The sequence below is a fragment of the Lygodium microphyllum genome, chromosome 30 (genome assembly GCF_053477565.2).
Source record: "Lygodium microphyllum isolate KBCC chromosome 30, Lygodium_microphyllum_v1.1.10, whole genome shotgun sequence".
Classification (NCBI taxonomy): domain Eukaryota; kingdom Viridiplantae; phylum Streptophyta; class Polypodiopsida; order Schizaeales; family Lygodiaceae; genus Lygodium; species Lygodium microphyllum.
This window is the reverse complement of record NC_141164.1, coordinates 100,081,896-100,088,665: the sequence shown is the minus strand read 5'-3', so window position 1 is coordinate 100,088,665 and position 6,770 is coordinate 100,081,896. Positions and strand designations below refer to the sequence as shown.

The window sequence follows — 6,770 nt, the reverse complement described above, 5'->3', positions numbered from 1 at the left end:
GAGGAGAGGAGATTGGAGTTCTCGCCTCCTGGCAGCAGTGTTTTCTCCTCCGGTTTTGTTGGGATTTCAGCAAACAGTTCGATGAGTTATCAGAAGACTTCTAGGTTGCCTAGAGCTGCCAGGCAGTATATATGCAGGAAGGAGAAAAATTTGAAAAATGCAGGAATTTTGGAGGATGATGAGCACATAGATGGGATGTATGACAGTGTGATTTGTGCAGATACAATGACAGAGATGGGAGATATGCTGAAAACTGATATGCTGAATTGTCACAGTAATGTATTAGTGCAGTCCCTGGACATGTTTCATGAAATTGCAGATTTTATGTCACAGATTGAGTCAGAGGCTGAGGTAACTCAGCAAAAAGTGTTGAGTGCTGAAGAAATTCAGCAAACAGAGTTTCCAGCTGGTTATGATCAGCTTTCAGAGAGACAGAGGGCTGAAAATTTTCAGCCAACAGAGTTTACTACTGAAATATTTCAGCATTCAGAGTTTGGGGCTGTTTCTATGCAGTCCATAGAGCAGAGGGCTGAGAATATTCAGCCATTAGAGTGTAGAATTGTTGATTTACAGCAAGGTTTATGTAATGCAGAAGAGCATAATGAAGCCAGGGTTGACACGAAATACAAAACTGTGGATAAGAAGGTGAAGCCGGTTGCTGTACCGCTTCCACCTGACAGTGATCAGCAAATAGAGAGGGTTGCTAAACAGCAAATTTTGAGGAATCCGGAGCATATTGGTCATAAATTTTCAGCAGAGACTCTTGCTGAATTGAAAATTGGAAATGGTGATCTCTTGCTACCCATAGAGAAGCAATGCTTTCAGGATATGCTTGAGCGTCATGGAAGGGGATTTGCTTTTTTCCCACATGAGATTGGATGTGTGAATCCTGATATTGTTGCTCCTATGGTCATTTTTACTATTCCTCATATCCCATGGAATCTCCGACCTATTCCAGTGCCTAAAGCACACTTGCCAAAGCTGATTGATTTATTGAATGAGAAAATCAGGATGGGAATCCTTGAGCCTTCATCTGCACCATACTCAAACAGGTGGTTTACAGTTCCAAAGAAGAATGGCACACTTCGATTTATTCAGGACATGCAGCCAGTGAACAGAGTTACTATCAGGAATGTTGGTATAGGTCCAGTTGTGGATGAGTTTGCAGAGGCATTTGCTGGACGTGCCATCTATTCTTTAGGTGATTTGTATTCAGGATATGATCAGTTTCAGCTGGCTTTGGAAAGCAGGGATATAACCACCATGAGAACTCCTATTGGGCTTGTCAGGATGTGTACCTTGCCTCAAGGTGCCACTAATTCTGTTGCGCATATGATGAATGCCATGCATAAGGTCCTTCGTGATTACATACCTCAGCTTACTATGCCTTTCTTGGATGATGTGCCCATTAAGGGGTGTGCAGAAGAAGAGAAGAATGAGAGTCTAAATGAGCAGGGATGCAGATACTTTGTGCTTGATCATATTTCAACATGTGAGAAGATTTTGGCCAGGTTAGAAGAAGTGAACTTGACACTTTCAGGGCAAAAATCTGTTTTTGGAGTGAATGAGGTTGTCATTGTTGGACATATGTGTGGATATTATGGCAGAAAACCCTCACCTGATAAGGTGAATGCTATTGGCAAGATTGCAGAGTATTGTTCTACTACTTCAGAGGTACGGAGATTCATTGGTGCTTGTGTGTTTTATATGATTTGGATACCTCATTTTGCACACATAGCAGATTGTTTGTATCAGCTGCTTCGAAAGGGGCAGAAATTTTATTGGGATGAGAGCCACACTAAAGCCATGCGGAAATTGAAGAAGTTATTGCAGAATGCTCCTACTCTCAGGAAAGCGGATTATAATTGTGGAAAGCCTATTGTATTGACAGTTGACACTAGTCCAATTGGCATAGGTTGGGCTGTGGGTCAAGATGATGCAGATGGAAATAGGTATGCTATTCGGTTTGGGGCGAAAGTCCTAAACGAGAGACAGAGGAGATATCCGCAAATCAAGAGGGAGTTATTGGGGATTGTCACAGCTCTCAAATATGACAAGGAGTACTTTATTGGAGCTTCAGTTGTGGTAGAGACAGATTGCTTGCCATTGATTGGTATGATCACGAGTTGCTCTACTCCGGATATAGCTATGTTGAGATGGATTGCATACATCAAGTCATTAAATCCGGAATTTAAACACATAGCAGGGAAGGATAATCCAGTGGCAGATATGTTGTCTAGAGCCAGATATGATGATGAGGAGACTCTACTTGCAGAAGAGGATGATGCAGAAATTTCAGCCACTATGGTTGATCATGTTTGTCATGTCTATGATATTGTGGCTTTCACAGAAGAACTCTATGTTGGAGATTGGTTGCAGATTGGCAGGTACCTTAGTACACTAAGAAAAAGAGATGAATGGACAGATGAAGAGTTCAAGAAGATCAGAAGGAAAGCCTATGGTTATTTTCTCAAGGACGGATTTCTTTGGAAGCATCCGAAGAAAAGAGGCGGATTACCTTTACGGGTTGTCTGCGATAGAGAGACACAGTTACAGGTGATGAGGGAGTTTCATGAGAGTCCTTGGGCTGGTCATAGAGGAGTATGGGCTACTTATGAGAAAATCAAGGAGAAATATTGGTGGAAAGGCATGTATAGAGATGTTTCTCACTTTGTTGAGACTTGCAGAGACTGCCAGATGTATTTAGTAATGCGTCATCGAGATGAGCTTCATCCGACCTATCCGCTATGCATTCATTATAAGTGGGTAGTTGATTTGGTTACCATGCCTATGGGTCTATGGCAGATGAGGTACATTGTTTTGGCTAGAGAGGATCTTACCAATCATGTTGAGGGTAGATCTTTGAGAACAAAGACCACTAGTGCAGTGTGTAAGTTCTTATTGGAGGAAATTTTCTGCAGGTATGGTTGTGTGGGTAAGATCACTGCAGATCGTGGTGAATTGGATGCAGATGAAGCTAGGGAGTTTTTCTCTCAGCTAGGAATCAAGTTGGCTCTAACAACAGCATACAATCCAGAGGGAAATGGAAAGAGTGAAAAAGGGCATCCGCCAATAGTGAAAGCATTAGCCAAAGCATGCAGAGGACGGATTAGAGAATGGCCGAGACTTCTACCATTTGCTTTGTGGGCTGATCGTACGACTCATAGTGTTACCACAGGATATATGCCTGCAGAGTTGATGTATGGTCAGAAACCGGTTATGCCGATTGAGACTTGTGCTTTGACTTGGTCAGTTTTACCTTGGCAGGAGGATTTGACGAGAGAAGAGCTCTTAGCTCTTCGGATTCGACAGTTAGAGAGGAGACCTGAGGATATTCAGCTAGCTATTGACAGGTTGAAGGTTGCTAGACTAAGAAATAAGGACAGGTTTGACAACAGGCATCGCTTGCGGCCTAGAGCAATAGAAGAGGGAGATTGGGTATTGGTCTTTGATAGCAGCCTTGAAAATCAGCATACTGCACTTCGGAAGATGGTGAAAAGATGGTTTGGGCCGTACATAGTCAGACATGTCTTTGATAATGCAACATATGAGCTAACTGAATTGGATGGGACAGTGCTTAGAGTGCCTATTGCTGGAAAAAGAATCAAGATTTTCAAGAAAAGAAATGATGAGGATTATGCATTGGAAGAATTTTCAAGAGAAGAGCAACGACAAGAAATTCCAATGGAAGAGACAGATGATATGACAGATAATCTTGTTGATCTACCGAAAATGCATAACGAAGAGATTGATCTGTTTGTGGATCTTGATGATAATGATCATGGGTAGTTGGCCCATCCGGAGGATGCGCAGGATTAGAGGGGGTGGATGTCGTATTGCTGCGCATTCGAGGTGTGAAAACCACCCAAAAGTTGTGCGTGAGATTTGTTACTTTGTACATACTTAGACGTAGACGTTGTGCTTTGCTTTTCTTGAACATTTTGCTTTCAGTTGGTTCATGTTCAATTTTACAGAAGAGACAAGCGCTGTTTGGGATTGAATCTGATATTTGGTATAAACAAATTAGAAGGAGAATGGGTTCTAGATCTGCAATGAGTATGGTTTTTCCGAGCTTCCCAAGTTGTTTGCTTATGCTGAAGATACAAATGGTATCGACAAGGGAGTTTAAGAAGACCAGTGAATTTTCAGATGAACATGAGGCTCATGTGCAGCTTGTCCTTGAGCATGGAATCCCTGCCATTTCTGCAGTGATGGGGACTCAAAGGATTGGGAATTGATTCGAAGAAAATCAAGAATATGATGGACAAAGGGGGCGTGAAAAAGCAAAAGCAAAACAAGAACTATTTTGAAATAGCCTTTGTGGGGGGAAAAAGAATACTATTTTTGAACAGAGAATCAGAATCAGGAGGAAAATAGACGGTACTCTGCGCTGGACGAGGAAAAAAATAGACGGTACTCTGCAGTTCAACAGGGCGATTTCGAGGAGCAGTGGGTTTTTACTCGAAGAAAGAAAGGATCGATTAAAGGTAGATGGAAAAGGGGAACTCTGAGGGAATGGCGTGGAGAGAAGCTTCGATGGCCATAGCATGAGGGAAGCAATTAGTGGGAAGGATAGGAACTCAGTGAAACTGAAAAATGGAATGGCGTATTGAAGGTCTTTTGGTGCCTGTAGAAAGCTTAATGCTGTCATCGTGTTTGGTATCACAGGTCTCGTCGTCATCTGCATTGCGGCTTGCATGACAGATTTTCTTCACAGTGCAAGTTCCTCAGCCAGCATCCGGGTTATCAAGCATGATGGTTTGCGGTTGAACAGTGGGGGACTCGTTTTTCTCAGAGACTTTGACGAACAGAATGTTTCGACTGGATGGAGAGAGGATCAATTAAGGAAGCATAGCGAAGCATATCTCGCTGCTGTGGAGATGAAGCGATGCATTCTGGTTCCAATTCACCGACTGTCAGGTCTTTGGAATTTATGTTCATGTTCGGAGGATAAATAGATGATAGCTGGTGGTGCAGACAGCTCTGCCATGAATCGCAGGAAGGTCCTCTATAGAAACCATGTTCGCTTCTTGTCAGGTCTCGTTGCTGCTTAGTCCTCCTATCTCCTGTCTTGGCGATCAATCAGAGCCTTCTGTGGCGTCTACGATGCCCATTTCGGAACAGGCACAAAGGGCAGGGTAGAAGAACCAGCCGTAGGGGAATCGTTGTTGGGGGAAGAAAGCTTTCTCGGAAAAGGGGGATTACAGAAAAGAAGGAAAGGAAATGGAGGACAGGGGAGAACAGAGGAGCTGCACGAAAGAAATGAAGAGATTTTTTACTTCATTGCTGTGACGACTGGATAAGCAGCCGTTTTACTGGTTAAAAAAAGGGACTCGTTTGCTCAGCGACTTTGATGAATAGTATGCTTTGACAGCTGAGGGAGAGGGGATTGGTAAAAGCAAACACTGCTATGAATTGGAGGAAGCGATCGAACGTTGCTGTGGGAGAAGAGTAGTAGCGAGAGAGCTATGGCAACCTCCCTCCCAGCGGTGCCTCGTACCAAGCTCGGGTCACAGGGACTGGTAATGTCTGCCCAGGGGCTCGATTGCATAGGCATGTCCTTCTCATATGGCCCCCCAAGCCCGAGCAGGACATGATCGACCTTATCCACTACGCTCTCATACGGCCCCCCCAAGCCCGAGCAGGACATGATCGACCTCATCCACTACGCAGTCACAGAGCTGGGTGTCACCTTCCTCGACACCTCGGATGCCTATGGACCGCATCTCAATGAAATCCTTCTAGACAAAGCACTTAAGGGAATATGAGACAAAGTCCAATTGGCTACAAAATTTGGAATCACTATAGAAAATGGACAACGAACATTCAGAGGTGATCCCACATATGTTCGTGCCTGCTGTGAGGCAAGCTTGAAGAGATTGGGTGTGGACTGTATCGATCTCTACTATGTGCATAGAATTGACACAAGAGTACCCATTGAAGTTACGATAGGAGAGATGAAGCTACTGGAGCAATGCCATCTTTTTCACCAAACAGGAAAGGTGCATGGAGAGGTTATAAAGCATTCAGAACTGAGTTGGATGATATGAACGTGATGATTGTAGTTCTACTTTGTCAGTCAATACTCTATCTGTAGTATAAAAGGCTTTGTATCTATCAACCGTATACTATTTCCAACACTCCAGGCTGTAAACTAGCTGGTCCCATGCAATAGCTTATACTGGAAAAGGGCTACTAGCTCAACTGGTCACTGTTAAAATAGTGACACCAGCTTTGTATAAAGATTTTTTCCATCTTCGCATCTTTGCTGATCTTCTATCCAGAAATTTATCAAAGTCTTCTGAAGACGTGACATTGCTTTCATAAATCCTTCGACAACGTAGAGTAGTTGTGCCTGGTCTCCATCTTCACTTCTTATGGAGGATGTGTATCACCAGTTGGAGCAGTAGTGGGAGCTAGAGCAACTGAAGCACGTGGACCACCATTTCTGGACAATGGTGGACCATTATTCTCAATAGGCAGTGCTGTGCTGCAACACAGACACAGTGTGAAAAACTCTAGAGTGTATCCTCATTTGGCTTTCTTATTGATCTAGAGAGTCAATTCCATATTAGTCATTAGTGTCAGTATCCATAGTATGGATGATTCAAAAATACTAAATTTTTGTATAAGTTTAGATTTTTATATTTGGAATATTATTTCTTGTAAATATCCTAAAAAGCTATAGAAAACTTCTAGAATAGGGTGACATGTAAAAAAAAACAAGTTTCTTTTTCAACCAATTTTAGAGATTTCATACAAAAAGGAGT

At 42.9% G+C, this 6,770-nt stretch overlaps 1 pseudogene; it reads left to right on the top strand.

The window, feature by feature from the left end:
* The first annotated feature begins 5,468 nt into the window (after positions 1 to 5,468).
* On the top strand, positions 5,469 to 6,050 carry LOC148010174 (IN2-2 protein pseudogene; annotated as a pseudogene).
* Positions 6,051 to 6,770: the final 720 nt, after the last annotated feature.